The sequence below is a fragment of the Protopterus annectens genome, chromosome 7.part1 (genome assembly GCF_019279795.1).
Source record: "Protopterus annectens isolate FY-2018-M chromosome 7.part1, PAN1.0, whole genome shotgun sequence".
NCBI lineage: Eukaryota > Metazoa > Chordata > Ceratodontiformes > Protopteridae > Protopterus > Protopterus annectens.
Genome location: NC_056740.1, coordinates 59,642,559 through 59,670,524, shown reverse-complemented (window position 1 = coordinate 59,670,524; position 27,966 = coordinate 59,642,559).

The window sequence follows — 27,966 nt, the reverse complement described above, 5'->3', positions numbered from 1 at the left end:
AAACACCTCCAAGCAACCACAGCTATTTCATCTGGACCAACAGCCTTTCAGTTCCTCATCCTCTTCATAGCTATCTGTACATCTGCCTTGTAGAGCATGCATATCTGACATGCCATAAATATTGTTTGCTGCATAGTAGTAATGAACTGCTAGTATTATGGACTGGTACTGTTGACGTAGTGTAATGCTGCATCCACCCTGTATCAATGCTACAGCTGTGGCCACTAACATTGCATCTCTCACACTCTTATGCAGGTCCCTCCAGGATACCACCAAGACAGCAGCCTGTGGCTGTTGAGTATGGTTTTTACTGATGCTTGCAAATACACAGGGCATGTAATGGCTATGGTATATGCCATGCACACATCTTACACACCTACCCTGAATGCATGCTGTGCATGTTCATGTATTGTTGCTATGAAATGCAATGCATCACAGTGGTGGCCATGATGGGGTACTGGAAAGGTATGTCAGATGGCTGTGGGCTAACATCCTGTCATTGTGAAGTGTGTCCACAGGGATGAACATAATGGTGGCACACACAGCCTACAGTAGGGACACGTGTGAAACATCACCCTTGTACAGTGCACCAACAGATGATATGCCAGTATTACAATGGCAACTGTTACAGATATACAGTATGGCATAATGTATTGGAGTGGTCCATGTTATTAGCTGGGACTTGGCTGTAACACATGCGGTGCAGTGTATGGTGCACTGCAAACTGACACATGTGTAGCCCATACCTGTCAAGCATCTATGAAAAGGCTGAAGATGGGGAGGGGTTGTCAGCATGACACATCAGTGCACTGCAGCAGGGAGACATAGGGATGGTAAGAATGTTTGTATCTGCACACAGACAGGGTCAGTAACTGTGGCAGATGTAACTCTACACCCACAGAAATAGTGATGGCAGTGTGTGAACACCAAGCAGTGTGTATATGAGTTGACCTTACAATCATGCACAGTTGGAGAACATGTGTAGGCAAACTGTCCATACACAAGCAAATGTAGATGGGCCATGGTAGTATACCCCTTGCAGGAATAGTGACTGCTGTAGTACACATAACAATTGGAGCAGCAACACATCATGATAATCGTGTGCATACATAGGCACACACAGGACTGTCTGCAATGCGGTCATCATCTGCACATCTAACACCTTTAGTAGACACTGCATGTGGATGTACAGGACATATGGCACATATCAGACTCATGTACTGTTAAAATATGTGGTGATGTTGTCCCATAAGTTCATAGGTTAGTACTAGGCTAACTGCCCTTACAAGCCATTGTAAGCCTAACCAATTATCCCTTGTGAGACTCAATCCCTGCACCTTGTGTTTGTAAGGCAAACACCTTAACCATTAGGCCACCCTCCCAACCAATGAAGCTCCCATGGCAGATCAAGGAATGGTGCATCACATCAATAAGAGTGTGTAGACTCCCCATAGCCATGGTATGATCTGGCGGTTGCCATTGTAATACTACTGGATTGTTCATACATGGTCTGCTAATGTAGAGAGCTGTAAACCACACATCAAGCATCTGACCACACATCATCCCAGGTATGGTTTGCTGGAAAACATAGGGGCTGTGAGTATTACAGCTGACATCACTGACACAGTACTACACATGCAGCAATGGGATGTACACCTGTGCATTTTGGTGCACTGTACATGGAAGGGTGCATAACAGGTGCACAGCAATACTGTGTACATGGATGCAGTGCTCCCCAGGGGAAGGGGTATCACCTACTAACACAGGCCATTCCTCACACCCATGTATACTGTTGCTAGCATGGCTTGACTAAAGCTGCACTGCATGCTGTTGTGTACCATATGTTATGCATGTTGACAGTTGGGTAATGGGAGGACTGTGTGTACTATCATTGTGAAACCTCACCTGTATGTGTGTGTGTGGGGGGGGTGTACATTTTGTCTCTAGGTTCAATGTGGTATAGTGGAGGGAGGTTGCTGCATGTAGGATGTCTGTGTGCATGTGTGTGTGGTTGGCCATGTATACACATGTGTGACTGTGGAATTTTTCATATGGCAGTACTTCCCTTTGCAGTTCATGGACATGGACTGACACAAGACAAAACAAGAACACTTATCTTATATGTAATCACAGGGCAGCTCATACTCTACTAAGGTCTGTAGCATGGAACATGCATTGGGAGGGGAAGTACATACCATGTATACCCTCAATATCACATACAGCAGGGAGGTGAATGACAACCCATGTAGGCATCAACACTGATGCATTGTGGAATTACTATACAACAGCAGGGATTGTATACATGTATCACAGTTGTCACATGATAGGTTGATTGTGCATAATCTCAGGCATGTACTGAGCAATACATACACATGACAGTACAATGTGTGACATTAAGGAGGGAACATATCTGCACCACTCATATAGGGGCTAAGCCCACAAAATCCCAACATACACAAGATGAACACTGAGTGATAGCAATGAGGCCATGTACAAAATACTACAATCAGGGCATGGACTTAATGGAGTAACAGGTCTTGTGTTGTGGTCACTTCTGTAGGCATTTAGAGGAATGAGATGTTAATGAGTGGCATTAATGAGTGTATGTTACCAGATGTGATGTATGATGGGCATAGTATGGAAATAAAATAAACATGGGACTGCCTTTAGCATCACAGACAGGTAGGTATTAAGGTGGAGTGTGTGTGTGTGTGTGTGTGTGTGTGTGTGTGTGTGTGTGTGTGTGTGTGTGTGTGTGTGTGTGTGTGTGTGTGTGTGTGTGTGTGTATTGTTATGCAATGCTGGACAGGTCTTAAAGTGCGTATCTATCTTCCCCCCACAGGTGGCAAGGTGGGTCAGGTTCCCTCCTGCAGGCTACCTGATGTTGGTGCGCACACAATCACTGACAATGATGAGACTATGTTTGAGGCAAAGATGGGTTTGTCAGGGGTTGACACAGTGCCAACAGTTGACATCACCCTCTTAGCCACCGCACCCCTGAACACAGTTTCTGTGCCTATACATACCCCATCACCAGTGGCCACTGCTGGGGGACAGTTGGTGGCTAGTGGCAATGCACAGGGTAGTGTGGTGACCATGCCAGCTATATCTGTCCACAGCAGGCATAGCCAGATGTCCAGCAGGCCAGCACATAGGCAGATGTGCCTGGGTGCTCGTGGTAGGGCCACTGTTCATCCTGCCCCTGGCAGAGGCATCACAACTGGTACCACCAAGCACATGTTTCAGGCTATCATGGAGGCACAGGCACATGTGGAAATGTACAGCAGACAGGGCCTGAGGTTGCAGAGGGCTGCTTACTCATCTGTAAGTGACAACATCTGTGAACTTGCTGCTGCCCTCTGTGAACTGAATGATATCATGGATAGATGGTGGGGTGAGATGGTGGGCCTCCTCGACCATGGTATGTCTGTGCTTGAACACCTGGTGGGAGTGGTGTGATGGCAGCGTGGACATAGCCATGATACAGCAACATCTGGCAGTCGACGTGGACATGCTAGGATGCCAAGCCACTCCCGTAGTGGAAGTAGTAGCCCCAGCACATCACTGGGGCTGCTGTCAACACCACACCAAAGCAGGCCTTGTGCATGTGGCCTGGCCAGTCCCATGTGGGACATGGTTCCAGCAGACACCTGTCATCATCAGGTGAGAGCAGCACCTCAAGGCCTGTACCTGCACATGCCCATGGAACCCCTGGCAGGTGCAGTCACTGTGTCCATGGCCAGAGGCAGTGAACTGCACACCCTGCCAGGTATGGTCAGCAGCTGTCCAAAAACACTTGCATAGGGCAGCCACATGGCAGAACTGTGTACATGCATACCCACACACTATGCACACACCTAGGCAGACACCATACAGACACACACACATCAGCATGCCCTGTTCCAATAATTCAACCCCTCAGCCACACACATGGTGTCATTTGTATGGGCCACCCTCAGTCTCTGGCAAACCAGCAACACACCCTGCGCATATGATGATACCTGTGCCACATCCCTGTCATCCATAACATCGATGCAGGGACAGGCTAATATGGTTCTGATGCACACAATGACTGCAATACAGTGCAGCAATGTACTTCAGTATAACATGTTGTTAGTAGTAATGTGTAATTCATACATGTCAGGATAGTGTAGACATCCAGCTATGATGCATGTCAGCTGATCTCCATAATGTTATCCACATGTATTGCAGGTGTATATGTGTCAACAGGAGGATGGTCTGCAGTTAGATTCCACAATGGTTATGGCACTGTGGTGACACCATGGCTGTGACATATCTGTAGTACAGTTGCACACATGTCACAGGTTTCTATAACAGCTACTGCAACCTTATGTAGACCCATCCACATACACACACACTCTTACTTGGCAACACTCTGACTAGACCCCTACCTAGGTATGTAGTGCTAATGAACTGTGTGGCTTTGATTGCAAACACCACACAACGTGCCTATAATCTGTTTAATGGGGTATTCCTGTGGCCTTCCATCTGTTGCAGCTGTCTCGTGAGGTGCATACGAAATGGTGTGTAGTACTCTATAATGTGTGTAATGAGGGATGTGTATATTGGGACATTTACATCCTTTACTGTGGATAAAGAGTCGTTAGTGATGGGGTGTGCCACATAGAAGGATTTCCCCACTGTTGTGGTAATGATATTCAAGGTGAGAGTACTGTCCACCTGTGTCTGTAGAGCTGTCATCACACATTTGGTATTTAGTGTACTTGCACATATGTGATAAATCATGGGTACATGGTATTTTCCAAAGGGGATAACTATCGATTCCTTGGCAGTAAGCGTGAGCCCATCGCTCTGGCAGCAACCATCTGTGTCTGCAAGGTCCTTTTTTCTAGAATATCCACATTATGTGGAGATTCAGTAACGGTTCCCAGGTCACAGTGATCCATGACATGTGGTAGCCAGAGTCTCGTAGTGTAGGCCCGTACTTCAAAGATGTAGATGCCAAACAACAGAAATCCCAGGACTGAACCCTGAGGTACACCACGTGTCACTCATCTGGAGCCAGAATTGTAGTCGGCTACTTCTACAGTCTGGGTTCTGTCAGTAAGCCATGTGGCAACCCATTGAGTGGCATAGGACTTTATTTCTGGCTTAGTAGGTTAGTCTATGTTTCCAGAGTGGGGGATGGTGTTGAAGGTCTTTCCAAGGTCCTGATAGGCTGTGTGGACCACCTCACCCTCTTCCACAGCCCTGGAGACTGATCCAAAATATTACATCAGGTTCAGGTGGCAAGATCGGCCCTCCACCAGGCCAAGCTGGGTGATGGCCAGTGTCTTCGTTTATAAGTTCCATGATAATGCATTCTATGCCCTTGCAGATCAGGCTTGTTAGACTGATGTGATGATATTTCCCGTGATCCAAGGTGTATCCCCCCTTGTGGAGTGCGTTAACTGCAGCTGTGTGCCACTCATTGGACACAAGCCTGAGGTGAGGCTATGATGAAACATGACAGTTAGGTGTGGTGCTGGTTAATGTTGTAGTTCATGTAGTACACAGCCTGGGATGTCATCTGGGGGGGAATGTGTCACTAAATCGATCTGCCAGGATATTGGACAAATCCTTGGCATCGGTTCATTTTAATGTCATTTTTGTGTACCTCAGAGCACTTCTGAGCATTGCCATGTCAAATGTGGACATAAGTATGGAATGGCTTGTGGTTGACTTTGTAATTGTTGGCAAAGTTAGTCACATAACTAGCTTTGAAGGATGTAATGAGGGATCCCAGCTCCTTACTGAGGCAGGTTAGAGAGTTGTGTACATCCTGGGATTGTCTTGTTGTCTTCAAGATTTGCTTCCTTCTGTTGTATATTTTGTTTATGGCAGGGGATCCCCAGACTGGCTTCATATTTTTGGACAAGAGCATCTAGGTTGTAACTGGGATGGCACAATACATGCAGGTGTAGTTGTGCTCATGCAGTTCCATATTGTAGGATTCAACAGTTGATCTTTCAGCTCCATCTCTATGGGGGTGGCAAGAGCTTTAGGCAGTAACCTGAATTCCACTGGCAAAAGGTGCAGACCATCTCTGCCAAAGCATCTTGGTTTGTCAATCATGTTGTCCCAGGCACACATATACTGGATTCCCTTTGAATGACATCAGAAGCATAGGCAATTGTTGCAGTCATTGTTGTGTATATGTGTATATATGTGAGTGTGTATGTGTATATATTTGTACATACATATCTCCATATATGTATGTGGATATGTATAGGTCCATATATGTATGTTGATATGTATATGTGTATATATCTCTATAGATATGTGGATATATATGTACACATATATGTTTACCATATGTCCAGGACATGGAGTGGAGCTGACCCTCAGCAGCATTAGTCCAAACCTCTTAGTGCAGGTGATGTCATGGATGTATTGCAGGCATATCTGTAGACTGTTGCAACTGTAATAGGGGTCATCTTAACAGACATGTTTGGTGTGCAAGGTCACATCTGCTGTAGTCATGTGCGTTATTGCCTACCATACAGACATCCTAGGGAAGCAAGGCACATTACCACTGCTAGCACAGTACTGCTCCTGTGGACTACAGCAGGGAAATAACCAATATATGTGGACGGTCTGGCACTTTGTGGTCAGTCCAGATGTGTACACATTTCCCCGTCATGCGAGACATGTGGACCATGCCTCCCAATGTTGATGTTACTAGCCATGTACATGGGTATATCACAACAATACTGGACTATATATGCCCACACAGTGTATGCACGCACACACACCAGTCTGTCCTGACACAATACCTGGTAGTGCAGAGGTCACATGGCCACATACTACTCAGTGGATAGTGACATACATCTGTACAGCAGACCATTGCTTTTTCAGAGATACACAACAGTTATGGTGGCCTGGCAGCAGTATGTCCTGCAAATAACTGGACATAACAGCACACTGTGTAATTACAGTAGGTTGCTAGGCATGTCAAAAACCACTGTGCAAAATACAGGCAGACTGCCACAACAGTGGACTACATGTTCTGTGGGGGAATACACATGTACTTGGAATTAGCAGCCTCGACATATGATACACAAGATTAATATGACACTATAATGACCATCTGATAAACACCACCCTCATATGTACCACTCACACAGTAACCATACATACACTGGTCATGGCACAGTGAGGTACATTGGCTGTCAGTGGTATGGGACACATGTGCCTGGCCCTACAGACGTGCGAGCAAATAGGGTACCATACACTGGATTAGCATGTAAGATCACATAGTACAGGACAAAGAAGAATTGCATCTACCACAGTCTGTGCACTGCCCAAGGTACGTATACATACTACACAAACTGTTGTCAAATTCCTAACTCAGGGGTCAGCAATATGTGGCTCTGAAGCCACAAGCAGCTCTTACAACCTGCTGTAGTGGCTCCCTGTACCTCTGAGGATTAATGGGCACAGTACCGCATCTCCCACCCACATCCATACAAAAACACACACAGAGATCAACCAGGGCCAACACAGGAACACAATTATGGACGGATGTTAGGTATTGCTCTGATACACAGTTCTGTCATATTTAGTATAACAATATTTTAAACCTTATATGGAGTATTATCTTCATTTTAGGGAACAAATAGCTGTTGTGGCTCCCGATGACTTTATTTTTTTGGACAGACATGACTCCTGGGATAATGAAGGTTGCAGACTCCTGACCTTTGCACACAGACAATAGTACTGTACACACAACCACAGACTGTCCAAATCATGTTCGCAGTAAAAGCCAATACTATACACAGCATGTCCAGCAGTCTGTTATCTGACTGGCTTGTTAACAGGTATGATGTCAATGAATAATGGTGTACAGAACATATGCCCCATATATGTGTGGGCTTCATCTGCACAACTCATGTGTGCCCCTCTGCAGTGTAGAGAACAGTGTATGTATCATTGTTATATGCTCCTGTAAGTCAGTCTAGGGGGGAGCACTATAATTAACCTAGGGTGTTACAACATTTGAGGTATATCAGTAGTAAGCTGGCTTAAGTCATGTGACTGTAAATTAACATACATTTCACCTTGTGAACATTGCTACCCTACTGATTACTGCCATACAGCCTGTTTTGTTTGTCAGTGCAATTGTGATGTTTCATTTATGGATTATGTAACAGATACATCCCATTGTGTCAAACTAGGTCTTTTCCACCTGGGGATTGAATACAGAGTGTAGTTAGAGGCTGCTGGCCTGTATATCTGCATTATGTACTGTTGATTGATTGTTATCCTGTAGCTCAGTCTGTCTTTCCTGTTGTACTACTTGAAGGCCTTGGCATGGACACCAACATATGTTGTTCTTTCAGAGTACTGTAATAAATGATCTGTTTGAGGGTTCCATTCCTCTCATTATATGTATTTCAAAGTCTAACAGCTATATGACATGGCATATGCAAATGTATTATAACACAAATAAACCTTTAAAATGTATGCAAACCTGTGTGTTGTGTCACATCCTTTGACTTCTCCGTGGGTATATGTTTTAGGCAACAATTGTCTTTGGTATGGGGTGACTCATACACTTTCCATCTGATGAGGCTACAACTGCAGGGATACTGGCTGTTCAGTGTAGTGTGCACCCTCCAGTTATGTATCTTCCTAGACATACGTCTGTGTGTGGATGTGTAGTTACATATATGTATATATATATATATATATATATATATATATATGTATATATATATATATATATATATATATATATATATATATATATATATATATATATATATTTAGACATATATACGTATCTGCATACGTGTGTCTGTGTATATGTATCTGAGGTATGCTTTATTGCTTCGACATTGTACATTCACTATGGTAGCCAGACTGTACTGTATGATATGTTATCAATACCACCCTCACATCATACAGGTGGCATGGCTTACTGTTAACATCTTGTGGCCATGTACTGCCAGGTCCTGGTTATGGGATTAGTAACAGTTGGTACTGTATTTCAGGGTAGACCTGTTTGGCTGGGGGGTGGGGTATAATATTGATATGTAGAAGCTGTATGTTGCTTGAGCCCCCTCACCCCCATTAATGGTGCCTGTGGTCCTATGTGTCTTTCTTATGTGCTCTATTATATCTATAGATATATATCTATATATACATAAGAATGAACGTCATGACAGAAAAGCATTCAAATGGAATTAAAAGGAAAACAATGGCAACTCATGTAACATGTAGCATTTTTGTCTTATGTAATATCAAGACATATTCAGAAAGACATGTGTCAGTAATACAAGCAACCATTTAAAGATAATTTACATTTTTTGAGCTGTTTATTCAAATTAGCTAAACAGTTCCTGTCCAGTGATAAAGCCAGACCTGTAGTCCTGCGAAGTGCTGTGTGCATTTTCATTGTCATTACAAAGGTGAAAAAGAGAGAAACCTGTAGTGTGACATGTATACAGGGGACATGTCCATCATGTATACCTGGAACCTAACCTTGTAGGAGCCATGTGCCAAATGGGGTTGTGTGCACCTCATAGACCTGGAAGACAACAGGGAAACAACAGATGAGTGCATATCGAGGGAGCTTGAAACATGTTCAGAAGGTCAAGTCTGGATCGTTGGTTAAGTGGAACCGGGAAATGAGGCTGGGTAGGGGTGGGAATATATTACTGCTTCTCAGGATGGTGACCAGATACTACCAATGGGGTAAATACTGTTGACTCGCTAAGTGTACTCTTGAAACCAAGACAAGTCCATCCCAAATGTGATGATCTACAAATACAAATGGATTATTTGGGTTAACTTGTGTCTCCAAAGGTAGTGATTGTATGTGTGTAACATGGACTAGGATGTAGGGAAGCCTGATTATGCTTGGGTCGAGACAACATCCATGTTAGGTCCCTAGCAGTGGAGAGATGTCAATGTGTAGAGGTGTGGACAGGCTGGCCTAGCACCTGGAGGATGGATGGTTAATGTGGACATGGGGGGTGGGTTGCATGGAGCAATAGGTATGAGATTATGGATCAAGGAGTGTCAGGGTTGGAGGGACCGGTTTTAGTCAGACCGCCTTGTGGAGTTGCGTGAGAAAGGGGGGCAAGGGGGGTAATTGGGAGAGTAACAATGTGGTTGTGTAACACAGAGATGAACATATGGCCAGTGCTGGGAGGGTGTGGAGTGGAGACCAAAGAACAAACCTCGGGCATAGTAGAATGGCATAGGTAAAACTTTAAACAAAGTACTTTCCAACATTAATAGACGTAGTCGGGTCACATTTCAATACTTTAGGTGTTAATATGACCCACGTCTGATCAGATAAAGTCCCACTACATTTGAATACTTTCAATTCTTTTTGATTCTGTCATACACACGCGCACACACATATGTATATATATATATATATATATATATATATATATATATATATATATATATATATATATATATATATATATATATATATATTTATACACATACATATATTGCTGTATACATATATATTGACAGTTATATATGTCTAGAGGTATATATGTATAGCTGTATGCATATGTATATGTGTATATATATATATATATATATATATATATATATATATACATATGTAGATATATATATATATATATATATATGTATATATATATATATATATATATATATATATATATATATAGAGAGGTAATATATCTATTACATCTACATGTATACATATATTCCTTGTACTGTTGTCTTATTTTGCTGTACGCTATGTTTGTGGAAACATCAGGGTTATGTGTATCTGCCATGGCTTAGTTGCAAATCATATTGGCTGTGATATGCAGGGGTCTGGGCTTGAGCCTTGCCGAGGCTGTTTATTTTGTTGCTGGGCAGAACAAGGGCCATTGGATACAGAGTTATTAAGGCATTTTTAAGCAGTTGTAAATGGGTTGGTGCTGGTTTGCGCGGAGCTAAGCACTGCTAACTTCCGGTTACACTTTCTTACACTCAGCTTCTAAATTGCTTAACCTGTGTAGGCAGTGCTTACTCACGCGCAAACCCACTTACAACTGCTCAAAAGTGCCTTAATCACTCTGTATCCAATGGGCCATGTTCTGCTCAGCAACAAAATAAACAGATCCTGCAAGGGTTGATCCCAGGACCCTACCCACCATAGACTATGTGATTTACCACTAAGCCATGCCAGATACAAATAATTGTGATGTTTACAGGAACATATCATCCAATCCAGTCATGCAACAGCACAGAGAATGTATACCAACATATAGATGTATGTCTGTTTAAATATATTAATATCTAAACAGATACAACATGTACATATATGTAGATATATATATATATATAGTTCTAAAATAATTTACATATATATCAATATATATGAACATATATACATGTAATGCCTACATCGACACATATGTGTCTACACCTATATGTCTACATATACACAGCAAGTTACATATGTGTACGCAGATATATAGCTATGTAGGTATATACAGACATAGTTCTATATATGTTAGCATATATATCTATTTAGGTATATATGGCCATACATCTGTAGATAGCAATGTCAGATTAACAAGCACACATATGTCCACATGCACCGGTAATGGGGTTGAGAGCCCCACACACTATACTGCCTTGTACGAATAGGCATCCCCCACAACCACAGCCACACACATCCACCCTGCACTACACTACCAACTATTGCAGATCCCATAAGCAGGACCTGATATAACATGGGCACAAGATGTTACCAGTACTACATCCCACCTGTATGATGTCAGGCTGGTACTCGTAACATATCATGCAGTACAGTCTGCCTCCCATAGGACATGTAATATGTGAAAGCCATCAACATTCCCAGGATACAGATACACAGACACAGATATGCAGATACATATATACACATGCGTATATATATATATATATATATATATATATATATATATATATAGAGAGAGAGAGAGAGAGAGAAAGTGAGAGATACATGAGACTACACATACACATGCAGATATATGCACAGTAAGATACATATGCAGAAGACGCACACAATATGGAACAGTCCCAGACTCCATAATACAGGGCCATATACCACTGTTAGATACACTGGCCTCTGGAGTGCATAATGGCACACATGTTTTGTGTAGGTGACACCCACACATATATGGCTCCAGCCCCACCATATGCATGGGGATACAACAGCAGTGGACTGATGGCAACAATGGCAGTGTGATATATTCACAGCACAACCACTGACAGCATGACATATGTGCAAAGCTTGGTATGTAGGTGGAGGACAGAGATTGGAAAACAGGCACATATGTGGACAACTGTTGCCATACACTAAGCAGGTTGCTGGTGTGACAGGATAGTCTGCAACATACCCTTAATCAGGGAATTGAGGTTAGAAACAGAAATGGATGTAGCCATGTACCAATAGCACTCAACACACACACTTCAAGTGTACTATCTGACGCAGGACCTGTATGGTGGACAGACAAAACATGATAGGCATACCTGTGGCCAGCAATAGGGTATGCCCACAGTTGTGAGCTATGCAGATAGACTGCATTGCAAGGTAAACTGGTATGTACACACACACATTGTAACATCAGTACTATACATAGCATAGCACAACTCTACTCGCAGTCTATCTGTAGTTCCTGATTCTCCTACAAATACATGGCTGCCCTGAGTGTGCCAGTCCTCCTGTAATGGTATTGCTACCTGCTGTCGGTAACACTGATGCCCACACACAGGATGGATGTCCATCACACAGGAAATGCAAAGGGACCATGCCCACATGTTGTAGAGGTATATAGTGGGTGATTGCCGTGACAGTGATAATTAGAAGTACTACACATGTGTCATCATATATATGGCTATCTGGATAAGTATATGTACATCTATTTCCACCATATTTCCTAGACATGGAGTGTAGCCCTACACCAGCCCCTATAGTCTCAAAGTTGTAATGTAAGGGGATGTCAGGTATGTATAGCAGGTATATTAGTAGATTATTGCTACTGTCATTGGGATTGTCTTCACAGACGTGGTGTGTATGGGAGGACACATTTGCTAATAACATGTGTGCCATTGGCTACTGACAGACATCCTAAGGACATCATTGTAAAGTGCCACTGCTAGCACGTAATGCCCCTGTGGAATGCAGCAGAGATAATGGCCAATATATGTGGAAAGCCTGGCACACTCTGTAGAGTCCAGATGTATACACATAAGCCCTTATTGCAAAACATGTGCACCATGCCTGACAATATGGATGGAGACAGCCATGTAGATGGGTATAACACATGACGAATCGTATACATTTGCCACCATAGGTTATGCATTCACACACCCCCTGTATGGCCTTACACATAATGACCATTGGTACAGGGGTGCCATGGCCCCATACTACCCACTAGATATTTACATACATCTGTACAGCATCCCACTGCTCTGTCTGACATACAGGACTGTTAATGGAGGCCCAGCAGCCCTACATCTGGCAAGTATCTGCACATGACATCTCACTGGGTAAGTACAGTAAGCTGCTAGGCATGTAACAATGCACTGTGTAGGCTACAGGCAGACTGGCTCAACACTGGCCTACATCTCCTATGGGGGAATGCACATGTACCTGCATATATAGCAGGCTCAACAGGCATGTCATAGGACAGGGTAGGGTACACCTGTGTGAAAGTGCATAACCACTACCAATGTGAACACAGCCACAGCCACATATGGTAAGCTAGCATAATATTACAGTATATAGACTATCTGTTCCACACCATCCACATATGTGCCACTCACAGACTGACCCTACATATACTGGGCTGCTACACAGTATGGTCTGATGGCTGTCTGTGGTATGGGACATGTGTGTGTGTATGGCCCTTCAAACATGTACAGCAATACAGTACCATACAGTGGAGCAGCATGTAACATCAGATAGGTGGGGAACTAGAACAATGACATATACCACAGTCTGCACACAGGCTGAAGTACATATTAACAATACACACACTATTGACATTCACCATAAGTACTCAGACCTCAGTACTGTACAAACATCCACATAATGTTCAGGTTATGTCATGAAATATTACCTCTACTGTACATAACATGTGTAGCAGTCAGATATATCAGATATAGGGCCAGTAGTGACATGTTGCTGTGATGACCTCATACATTTACTGTAGTAACAGGGTTTGTTGCAACACGTGTCCTATGAGGTATATGACGTCAGACATTATCACGGCTTTCACCTTCTACAGACTGCAATTCTCACACTACCTTCTGCAGTCCACAGAGAGATGCTCTGTGGGTAACACATGAAACCAAAGTCACAACACTGGCCAGTCTGCAGATGACTTTGCAGATGGGGATTCCTCATAAACATGGAACTGACATGGCAGGTATTGCGACATGTATAACAGCCATATTCACACAAACAGTGTTAAACCAGCATTACACCAAATGCAGTATAGCAGCACTTACAGTCTGTATTCAGGTCAGGCACATCCCCCTCCTGTTTGTTGCCTTCTTTCCACAGTGTATATTGTTAGAGGTAAATCCGCAATCTATCTGAGATGCTGTTTAACAAACGACAGATCTAGTTCCTGCTCACAGTGAATGATAAGGGCCAACACCACCAAGATGTTCCTAGATATTGGAGTGTGTTTCCATGCAATTGGCTATGGGAATGTTACCACAGCTGTTTAACATGCAATTAGCAAGGGGAGGGCTGCAATTCGTGCAGAGGCCATCAGCTGATCATAAGCATCACTAAAAATACACATGCTGCTGCCTAATTAAAGCAGGTGTAGGTCTCAACATCTACCAGAGAGGGAGTGGGAGAGGCAAAGACATGTCAGGGAGGGGTGGGAGATTACAACTGAAGCATGCTAGTGTAACACACCTACCAGCACAAGGTGTCAAACCCCTGACAACTATGTAGTGCTTTCACAGTTCTATGCAATTATTGGATATGCTACATGGGTTAACTGCTGTGGAGCACTCAGAACATATATGTGATGGTGAGTGTCATCTGCAACTGGGATACAGTAGCTATATGGTAGGTGACGTACACGTGCCTGACTGCATGAACAGGTGCCAGCATCAACACAGCCACACTCTCACAGGGACACACACACACATTGACACACTTGGCAGGGCAGGGCATACAACCCATCAGTAGTGGGATTGCCACAACACATCACTGTGCAAGTATCACATGCACCACATGGGTCATACGGAGGATGTATGGACAAAGGGTATGAGGGGTGTCTGACATCAGACAGCATGATTCGGTATGCCCATGGGGGTAGTAGTGAGTGTGGATGTGAAAATACACACCATACAACACACACACAAACACACAGGGTGCCAGTACTGACATGCATTGGTGCATGTTTGCACAGGTGTGTGGTGGTCGACTGTGCCAGCAGGCTATACAAGGGTAGGAGATGGGTATACCTTGGCATCAGACAACATGACAATGGTCTGTATTGTGGCTCAGGGCTGTAGTTTCTGCATTTGCCCATACAGGTGGGTATTGTATCCCCCATCCAGTCACCTGGGTGACTACTGTGTGTGGTCAATGCTGTGCATCGCTTGCCATGTATGTGTTCCTTAGCCCATGACATGGACGGTGTCTGGGATGTACACACCTCCCACATGCATGTACAGTGACATGCGGAACTGTCCCTGGGGTGTCTGGCCCACGTTGTGGACACAGATTATCATCAGATTTTCCAGTCTTGCCCACCTGTGGCAGGAACTGGTAATGGACAGCAGGTTTACCCTGCACCTACATTGATAGCATGCTAACAACATTCCCTGGTGTCAGTGGCATCTGTCCATACAGGGCATGTTGCCAGGCATGGTATGTCTGTTGTGGGTCACATGTGATAGCACCACAGGTGGTGCTGGTGTCCATTGGGGGATATGGGGGAGGTGTACTGTCTGCATGTACGTGCATATTGGACAGATGGACAGGGTGACATGCCCTCTGTAGCCCACTGCCATCACTCCATAGTTAGTATTAGCAGCCAATATGCAGTGTACTACCCACATATTGGCTGTTGCCTAGGCGTCTGTGTGTGTGTGTGTGTGTGTGTGTGTGTGTGTGTGTGTGTGTGTGTGTGTGTGTGTGTGTGTGTGTGTGTGTGTATTAGACATAGGTTGAGAGTGTGATCTGGGTAATACCGGGGCTGCTAACTGTTTTTTACCAGTTTGTGTGTTTTGTTGCTGGGGCTGCTAACTGTGATTGCCTAGCGTTGATGTCACATGTATGGGTATGGCTTTGCACACCAGCCTCTCAGCTATTTCACATCTGTTATCCCTGTACAGTGGACATTGTGATATATAGTAGGGCCACCATATAAGAAATATGCAAAACCCACTCCACATTGGCCAGACACTCATACCGCCTTCTACACAGGATGTGAATTACACACGCACACACACACACACACACACACACACACACACACACACACACACACACACACACACACACACACACACACACACACACACAACTTTCATGTCTGGGAGGAGAACCCCTTTCTAACTAGTTTATTACACAACAGCACAACGCAGTTGTAGTACACCACATACATTACTGGTGTACTCCTTCCTCAAAGGTGTATTTCAGAATTAATAACATCAGCAGGATTGCCAAAGTAGGGCATTTGAAATGTACGGTGAGTGAGTAGCCTAAAATGCCCTACACAGACAGTGACACACACACACACAAAACATCCACAACCAATATGTGTGGGTATAGAACCCCTGACAGAGATCTATATCACACTGCAGCATAGAACTGTTATAGAGTACACCACAAGGATTATTAGAGAGCTCCTTCCCCAAAGGTGTATTTCACAATGAATGACAGCATAATTGCCATAGTAGGTCATTTGAAATGTATTAAATGTGACTAGCCTATAATGTACTGCTCCATACACAGACATTGAAACACACACAAAACATCCAGAACTGCCATGGGTGGGGATGTAACCCTACCACAGTTCTAAACCACACTCTTTAGCAGTACCCAGTTACAGGACACACTACAGAGATTACTGGGCTACTACCTCCCAGAGGTGTATTTCTAGGTGGATGACATCAGCAGCCTTGTCAAAGTTGTGTATATGACTTGTAAGGAGTGCGAGTACTCTAAAACCCATTGCTGTCTACAAGGTCAGAGACAGACAAATATGCACATAAACAGTTGCCAAGTCTGGGATTAGAACTCCTATCTAAGTACTTTATCACACTGCAGCAATACGCAATTACATGACGCACTATGGAGATTACTGGACTACAACCTTCCCAGAGGTGTAATTGTAAGTGGGTGACATCATCAGCCTTGCCAAAGTTGAGTATATGACTTGTAAGGAGTGTGAGTACCCTAAAAAGCATTGCTGTCTACAAAGTCAGAGACAGACAGACACACAAACACACAGTTGCCAAGTTTGGGGTTAGCACTCCTATCAAAATACTTTATCATACTACAGCAATACACAGTCACAGGACGCGCTACAGAGATTACTGGGCTGCAACCTTCCCAGAGGTGTGTTTCTAAGTGGGTGGCATCAGCAGCCTTGCCAAAGTTAAGTATATGACATGTAAGGAGTGTGAGTACCCTAAAAAGTATTGCTCTTGTCACAGTCAGAGACAGACATGCACACAAACACACACACACACAGTTGCCAAGTCTGGAGTTAGAACTCCTATCTACATACTTTATCACACTACAGCAGTAAGCAATTACAGGATGCGCTATGGAGATTACTGGGCTACAATTTTCCCAGATGTGTATTTCTAGGTGGGTGACATCAGCAGCCTTGCCAAAGTTGTTTATATGAATTCTAAGGGGTGTGAGTACCCTAAAAAGCATTGCTCTATACACAGTCAGAGACAGACAAACACACACACACACACACACACACACACACACACACACACACACACACACACACACACACTTGCCAGGTTGGGCGGTTAGAACACCTACCTAATTAGTTTATCACACTGCAGCATTACACAGTTTTGGGACATGCCATGGAGACTACTGGGCTACAACCCTACCAAAGGTGTATTTCCCATTGGATGACCTCAGCAGGCTTGTCATAGTAGGGCTATGGGGAGGGCAGTGTGTGAATGGGCCATGACCCATTCATATCGGTGTTGACATGCCACATGCAGGCACACACGGGGTCATATGTCACAGGTACGTGTATACAGCTGCGACATGACTACTTCCTTGTACAGTCCTGTTGTACAGCTGGCACATGCACCACATAGTCTGTCATGCTGACAGATACCGGTGGCTGGTATCTGCAGTGAGTGACATCTGCACCTCATGTGTTTGGGGCCCTTTGGCTGTGTGCTGGATGGGACAGGCCTGGGTAGCTAATTGTCACAGTCACCCTTTCCCACACATCTATGTACGTCTACCTTTGGCTTATTATAGTATGTCGTCCTGACATATATGTCTGTAATCCTGTCCACTGTGTGTGCAAGGCATGAGTGGTGCATACTGATGAGTGTTTGCACCAACAATTGCAACTGCCACATATGTCTGGTCCACTGGTATTTGCAGTAATGGAATTCATGTGTGACCTTTCAGTATGTTGTTGACTGACATTGCCTTCATTTCTCTAAGTGTGTGTGCATGCTCAGTATGACTTTTCAGTATGATGATGACTGACATTGCCTTCATTTCTCTAAGTGTGTGAGCATGCCCAGTATGGCCGTCTGTATTGACTGTGTGGATCATATCCAGGTAGTTTGTGCTGCAGTGATGACCTTGGTGTTGTACACCAACAGGTAGCATGCTGTCTCTGCAGGGTATCCATTGATCATTTGGCATTGACTCTTACTACATTTCTGCATAGCTGGGGGGCACATCTGACTGTTCCTACATTTATACAGAGGCATGGGGGGCACACCTGACTGTTATTACACTACTATGTAGGATGGGGGGCACAGCTGACTATTTATATATTTCTACACAGGTTTGGTGGGCACACCTGACTGTTACTATATTTCTATGTAGGATAAGGGGGAGCACACCTGACTATTTCTATAATTTTACACAGGTGTGGGGGGGGCACACCTGACTGTTACTGTATTTTTATGTAGGATGGGGGGAGCACACCTGACTATCTCTATAATTTTACACAGGTGTATGAGGGGCACACCTGACTGTTACTATAGTTCTATGTAGGCTGGGAGGAGGGCACACACACCTGACTATTTCTATATTTCTACACAGGTTTTTTGGGGGGTGCACCTGACTGTTACTATATTTCTATGTAGGATGGGGGGTACACCTGACTATTTCTACATTTCTACACGGGATTGGAGGGGCACACCTGACTGTTACTATCTGTCTAGGTAGGGTAGGGGGCACATCTGAGACTTGTACACATTTGCTAGGACTGTACTGGTATGTCAGGTACTACATTTCAGTCTGTAGTCTTACCTATCCTGCTGGCTAGGGGCATACCAGTGTACTACAGTTTTTAGCTTTTAATTACCTACATATTAGCTTCTGACTTCCTAGCCTTCACAGCTGACATCCCACTGCCTGGCCTGCTGTAGTCTGTCTGTGTAGGCCTGGGGGGGTTACCAATAGGCCTCATTCAGAGGCCATTGTACAGCATTTGTTTGTGTTTGTCTACACCTGTCCTACTGGCTGTGACTGTTGTGGGGTATGTAACCCCCCATGACAGGCATGTGTGAGTCACTTAACTTGTGAGTGTCCAAGTATTGAGGGTGGTGCTGTAGGGCTGCCTATATTGGATGCACATAGTACACTCCCTACACATGGTTAGGCATAGGTAGTGTAATGTTTGGCATCCCTTTTACTGCATGTGAGAGTCAGAGAGAGGTGTTATTCCCTTGGTCTCTCTTGTGTCAGTGTATGTCCTATGCATTTCCTCTTTGGCAAGGTCAGGGTATACTGCGCACGCCTCCTTCTGCCTACTGGGGCAGGCTCAGGTTGTGCCACCTCCGAGTCCCTCTGTGCCTGTGCAGGCCTTGGCAATGGTGGGAGGGCTGTGTGGCCCTGCCCCATGCTGTTCCTGCTGCAGCTGTTTCCACAGGATCATATTGTATAGCATGGCACATACAAGGACAAGGACAATTTGGGTACATGTAGTTGGTGAGTACTGTAAGGCTCCACCGGATGTGTCCAGGCACTGGAACCGTGACTTCAGCATCCCAAACACATGATCTATTATGATTCTTGTTTGTGCGTGTGCCTCATTATGGAGTTCTTGTTCATATGTGTGTGCATTTCTGATGGGTATCATCAGCCATGACTCCAGTGCGTATCCAGCATCCCCCACTAGGTGACCGTGTGGGATGTCCCCATTGGCAAATCTCTGGTACAGCTGCATCAGATGCCAGATGTAGGAATCATGATAACTTCCAGGGCAGCCAGCACACACATTCATTATTATGCCTTGGGCATCGCACACTACCTGGCAGTTGATGGAGGGGAAGTCTTTGCGGTTGATGTAGACCCTACCCCGCTCACCAGGTAGTGCTTTGATGCGTATGTGCATACCCAGGATGTTGATGCCTGTGAAATTCCCATCATATCCCCAGTTGGCCTTGGAAGGCACCTGTAGCTAGTATTCTTAGGCCTACACATACCTTGGTATCCACTGGGATGTGTTTCCCTCTGTTAGTTCTGTGTGTGAGGCATGGCTGGCACAGCTCAACAATTTGCTGTAGGAGTTCCTTGTCCACCCTATAGCGTTCCACTATCTTCAGCTCATGTAGCCCTTGGTAGGTTACCCTGGGTCTGTACACTCTTCTCTGTCTCCTCACTGTGGGTTGCTCAGCAGCATTCACACCCTCACCACCCTCAGCCTCTTCCACAAGTTCTATGATAGCAATTGCAGCCCCTAACATTTTGCTGTTGTGAGTGTTAAAAGTTCTCCGCTTGTTTACACCGGTGGTGTAGAGTGTGGGAAAAACCAAAGGGGAGGGTGCTTGCTTAGTTTATAGTAGTGCTCTGGGCTGGGCTGGTCTGCTGTCTGTGTAATTGGCTGGTTCTGCTACATTTCATCTGGCAGCTAAGCTAGTTCTCCTTGATTACCTTCCTACTGCTGTTTTCCCTTCCCATTTCCCTTTTGTTTAAGCCTGCAAACAGCACTCAAATGTGCACATTACTGCTATTTCCTAGTTTAACTCTTTATTCTTCCTGTAAAATGCGGTGCGCGGCATGCACACCCACTTACACTTTGTAAAGTGTGCTAGGCAGGTTTGGACACACACCCAATCCACAGGGCTCCAATCCGCTTACAGTACGCCTGACACACCCACCCATGATGTCACCTACCTCCTAGTCTTGCACTCAGCTATTCATACTCTTACACTGTTGGGAACTGACTCACATGCTAGGGAAAACTGGGAATCACTATCTTTCCCCTTATTTGCATAGGATTGCCTGGTAATGCATAGTTACATGTCTTATACTGAGCCTCCTCCCTTAGCAACCACTATTCAGTGGCCAGGTTGTCTTCTGCCTGCCATTCACTTGCATGGCAGAATACTGATTTTAGTTAGAATGCTTATTTTAGGTTTATTTTCTTATTTTCCCCCCAGTCCCATTTGCGTGCTGCCCTATGCTTAAACTGCCGAGATCGGCAAAAAAAAATAAAAGTTGATTTTTTAATTGTCTGCAATGCCAATGGTCTTATACTTGGCCATTGGCATGCTTCCTCAATGATATGCATCTTTTATTTGGAGCTGTCATAGCTCTGTTTTGGATTTTGGATTTTGCATTTTGGATTTTGCAGAAATGTACTCGGTTACTAACCGAGTACATTTCTGCAGATAGCATTAGTCTTGCACGGACTCTTGCAAGCTTTCTGGATTGCAATATCAACTCATTTGCATGGATTTCTCCTGCAAATGGAGTGATTTGGATACCAGGGCTTAGTCCATGCAAGATTAGTGCAGGAGCTCTCATGCACACCCCTGTCGACTGTTCCTGGATTGCACGGCAGACATATTGCCTGCGTGAGCTCCTGCACTATTCCTGCACGCAGTGTAGGCTATAGAGAATCCGGGGAATTGTCTTGTAAAATATCATTTCTGTCCTGTCTAACCCAGTTATTGTACCTTGGAGAATAATATGCAAATTGTCTTTGGGTTCCTGCTAATAACTTCACATCGTCACATCTTCCATTCCAAATATTCTTGTATATTTATTCGGAAAACTGCCTTTCTTTTGTTTTATTTTCCTTTCTTGGTCTCCCTGATGTATCTTCACTATTATATATCAGGTTCCAATCCTCACTCACAAATAACAATAATATTCCCTGCTGGAAGCCAATTACCTCTCCCATGATTCTCTTAATCTCCTTACTAGTAGTTTTAGGGGGGATATAAATACTTGCTGATATAATCCTCCTTCCCTTATTATCACAAATCTAACATTATTGTCTTTATTCTACTCCTCCATCACTACTGGAATCATCCCTCTTGGAATTATTATTATTATTATTCGCCACCCTTTCTTATGTCCCTGACACTCTGCTGAATGACCATTCTGAAGTTATTTCTTTGCCAAATTTACAAACCCATTCCTATAGCATTGCAATTTGTACCCTCTCTTCTTCTCTTTCAGCTGTTCCTGTTAGAGGTCACCACAGCAGATCATCTGTTTCCATTTCTTCCTGTCTCTGCATCTTGCTCTGTCACACCAACCACCTGCATGTCCTCTCTTATCACATCCATAAACCTTATCTTAGGCCTTCCTCTTTTTCTCTTACCTGGCAGCTCCATCCTTAGCATCCTTTTCCCAATATACCCAGCATCCCTCCTCAGCACATGTTCAAACCAATGCAATCACACCTCTTTGACTTTGTCTCCAAACTGTCCAATCTGAGGTGACCCTCTAATATACTGATTCCTAATCCTGTCCATCATTGTCACACCCAGTGCAAATCTTAACATCTTTAACTCTGCCACTTCCAGCTCTGATTCCTGCCTTTTTGTCAATGCCACCGTCTCCAACCCATACAACATAGCTGGTCTCACTACCCTATTGTAGAACCTCCCTTTCACTCTTACTGGTACCCATCTGTCACAAATCACTCCTGATACTCTTCTCCACCCATTCCACCCTGCATGTACTCTCTTCTTCACCTCTCTTCCATGCTCACCACTACTCTGAACTGTTTATCCCAATTACTTAAACTCATCCACCATCGTCAACTCTACTCCCTGCATCCTCACCATTCTTCTATTCTCCCTTTCATTCACACAAACATATATTCTGTTTTAGTCCAGCTGACCTTCATTCCTCTCCTCTCCTCTCTAGACCATATCTCCACCTCTCCAGGGTCTCCTCAACCTGGTCCCTACTCTCACTACAGATCATAATGTCATCTGCAAACATCATAGTCCATGGGGCCTCCTGTCTGATCTTGTTTGTCAACCTGTCCATCACCAGTGCAAATAAGAAAGGGCTCAGAGCTGATCCTTGATGTAATCCCACCTCCACCTTAAATGCATCTGTCATGCCCACTGCAGACCTCACCACTGTCACACTTCCCTTGTACATATCCTGTACCACTCTTACATACTTCTCTGCCACTCTCGACTTCCTTATACAATACCACAACTTCTCTCTAGGCACTGCATCATATGCTTTCTCCAAGTCCACAAAGACACAGTGCATCTCCTTCTGACCTTCTCTATATTTCTCCATCAACACTCTTGGAGCAAACATCACGTCTGTAGTGCTCTTTCCCAGCATGAAACCATACTGCTGATCACTAATCATTACCTCCCTTCTTAACCTAACTTCCACTAATCTTTCCCATAACTTCAAGCTGTGACTGATCAGTTTTACCCCTCTGTAGTTACTGTAGCTCTATACATCACCCTTATTCTTAAAGATAGGTACCAAAACACTTTTTCTCCACTCCTCAGGCATCCTCTGACTTTCCAAGATTTCATTAAACAATCTGGTTGAAAACTCCACTGCCATTTCTCCTAAGCACCTCCATGTTTCCACTGGTATGTCATCTGGACCAACAGCCTTTCCATTCTTCATCCTCTTCATATTTCCTCCTTGCTAATCTGTTTCACTTCCTGATTCACTATCCCCACATCATCCAACCTTCTCTCTTGCTCATTCTCTTCATTCATCAGCCACTCAAAGTACTCTTTCCATCTGCTCAACACACTCTCCTCACTTGTGAGTACGTTTCCCTCACTTTCCTTTATCACCCTTACCTGCTGCACATCTTTCCCAGCTCAGTCCCTCTGTCTAGCCAATCGGTACAGGTCCTTTTCTCCCTCTTTAGTGTCCAACCTTTCAAACAACTCTCCATATCCCTTATCCTTAGCCTTCACCACCTCTCTCTTTGCCATGCTCCTCATCTCATTATACTCCTGTCTACTTTCTTCATCCCTCTGTCAATCCCACTTCTTCTTCTCCAGCCTCTTCCTCTGTATACTCTCCTGTACTTCCTCATTCCACCACCAGGTCTCCTTGTCCACCTTTCTCTGTCCAGATGTCAGACCAAGCACCTTTCTAGCTGTCTCCCTTACCACCTCTGTTGTAGTTACCCAGCTATTTGGTAACTCTTCACTGCCCCCCCCCAGTGCCTGTTTTAATTCTTCTCTGAACTCCACCTCACAATCACCCTTTTTCAACTTCCACCATTTGATCCTTGGCACTGCTGTTGCACTTGTCCTCCTCTTCTTGATCACCGACATCATCCTACAGACCACCATTCTATGTGCCTAACTACACTTTCCCCTGTCACCACTTTACAGTCTCCAATCTTCTTCAGACTGACCTTCTTGCATAGGATATAATCCAATAATAATAAATTGGAATTTTCTTTTTTAATATATGTTTCACTTATTCTAATGTTACTTTAATCATGCCAAAAGTGCTTGTCAGAGCCTATGTTCTATCTTGCACCCACACCATCCTTTCTTGTCCTATCTCATCATCCCTTCTAAATCTGAAAAAACAACTTGCATCCTCTCAATTAACTGATTTTTGTCTAAAGAAAAAGTGCCCTAACTACTACTAAATCAACAGATTTTGCATTGTTATAAATTATACTGAAGTAGTCGTTACTACTAGGAATGCATCAGCTTGTATTTGTTTCAGTGTAACAGAATTCATTTATTTTCACTGAGCTACTTGTTGCTTCTCCTTAAAGTACTCATGTTAGTGTTTCTCTTTAAAGATGTCTCAAAGATTGCAGTTCAAGTCATTTCCTTGGTAAATTCTTGTGACTGTTGATAGTGTATCTGCCTTTACAGAAATCTTCTGCTGGATAAACAAATCACCGGCAAATATTTTTTGCAGTGGTATGATATAGCTCATCTCAGATACTAGGAACCATCATTTTAAATGATTTTAGTGTACATGTTCACCAGTATGCATAGCACAAAGGGGACCATAATAATTGAATGCACATATATAGTCACTTAACTTCAATTTCTTCCCTTTAGCAGCCCAAGATCACAAATTATATTGTTTATATCTAGTCTTTTACCTTCTGACAGCATAAAAAACAGACACATTACAGTTGAAAAAAAGAAAAAAAACTACATTCTTGCTTTAACATCACTGGCATTAACAGCAGTCACTGATAATACTCACCCACCTCACATTTAAAAAGCTTCTGCATGCTGTGCATAACTATCTTACAATATAACATAGTTTACAGCAAGAAATTTAAACAAATATTACTAAAATAAATTTTTACTTACAGTTATATCTTCATTTCCTTGATTATCCTTCTAATGACAAATTGTGAATCATAATTTAGAGTACCCTCGTCAGTTTAAATGGTCCAGAAAATTCCAGTCTTTTTTTTTTCATTTCTGCTTCTTACAGAAGCAGAGTTCACATGTCCAAACTTTATATTATGGTCATGTCATTTTACAGTTCATCAGTTTATTTCTTAAACTCAGTTTCTTGCTTTTCCCTTTCTTTATCATCTTGACCACACAACACTGATCTCTGGTTCAAGTCCAAGGTACTCTTGTTTTTTCTAGTCCACTCATGTGCTTTTTTTTTGTCACACAATCATTTTTCTTTAGACAGCGGAAAGGTTTTGCTGGCAAGTTCTATCTATAAGATTTGCCATTATCAAAGGAATGAGAAGCAGAATCTCCCGCAACTTGCAGGCTCACATTTTGCCAGGTAAACTTTTTTATTTATTCCTTCACCTGTTCTGCATCTATGAAAGTCTTTACTCTTTCCAAACAAAATATTGTGAAGACAGCTGGATATAGCAACTTGAATCTCACACCTACCTCTCGACATCCTCTGATTGTAGGCTTAAACATGTTCCTCTTCTGGCTGGTATACAGTGAATAATCATTTTTGTGAACACTCTGGTGTGCTTTGTTGATAATGCATTACTCGTCTGACATAGTTTTGTAAGGAACAGTTCCTCCTGCTGATATGACTGCATCTTTATTACTGTGCATGTTGGTGCCTTTTCCCTGGACATATTTGCAGGATATATATGACATGCCATCTCAGTTAACAAATCCTCAGTGGAATAGCAGTCCAATTGCTTTCATAAAATTAATGTAATCTGTTCTTTTCAGTTTCTCTGGTATAACAGGTTTTCTCTTTGACTATGTATTCTTTCTTCTAGCTCTATCATTGTTTGAAAATGTTCTTCTAGACAACTCTCATTTTTCCGCCAAGCTTCCCTTCATTTCAGTCTCTGATTTATACAGTTTTATTAGCTCATCTGAATAACTACTTAAAACTTCTTCTACGCCTTTCAGTTTTTTCTCATTTGACTACATAAATTTCTTCAGTGTTCACTTATGTTAAACATCTCTGAATGCATTTGATTTATTTTTCCTCTGAACTGCTGGAAGGGATCTCCAATAATGGGGCTGAAACCTGAAATGCTTTTGGCTGAACAGCTGTAAAGCAGTTCTCCACCAGAGTTTTTTTCTCCTTTTCCAGTTGATTTTCTCTTAATTTTACCAGATTTCTTCTTTGCAGACACCCAGGTGCTATAGTGACTTAAGAGGAACTGAATATTACCAAATACATTTATTTTGCTGGCTGCTTTCCATTGTGATGCCCGTGCCCTGGCCCAGCAATCAAGCAGCCTCAATCCTCACCACTAACACCAGAGAGGTTATCTCATATAAGAAGAAAGAATAACAAATACACACAGTAAAGTGCAATTTCCCTTAAGAGCACACAGAGATCACAGTCAGTCTGGGGCTGGTCGCTCCCTTGCTCCCCAGGTTCCCAATAAGACTCCCCACTGGCACAGGTATAGGGTCCAGATCTCAGCCTAGTTGACAAGCTAACCTCCAGTACCCTCTCTGTCCAACCAGTGCTTCGTGTCCCTGCTCAAGTAGCTGACACACACACTTTGAGATAAGTATTTATACAACTTCACAGACACTCCTGGGAAAGGATGACACAGATTCTCTCCAGTTGTACCCCTTTACCCAAAATATACATTAGTAATTACTGCCACCACCAGCTAATAGTTATTAGCTACCAAAAGGCCCTTAAAAGGGTGTCCAATTATTACTGTGCAATATTATTATCCAATTGGTAGTATATCCCAAGGCTAAAGCTATAGGAGTGGCTTAGACAGTAAACTCTATAAATAGGCAATGTACTCTAGGGCTTAACTTATCCCTACACAAACCAGCCACAGTTAAAAGGTTTTAAAAATATTTAATAATAAATACTAGAAACACAAGACAATACTACTACACCAAAGTGCTATTCAAGAGTTCAGAGATCACACAGAAACTTAAAATAATTCAGTAGTACAGTTCTGACATAACAGAAAAACACAGTCTAATCTTTACAGTCCTAGCTATTTCTACAAGAAAACACACTTCTAAGATAACTTACTTAAGACAACAGGAAGTGCTGTAGGTTGGATATCAAGACAAAAA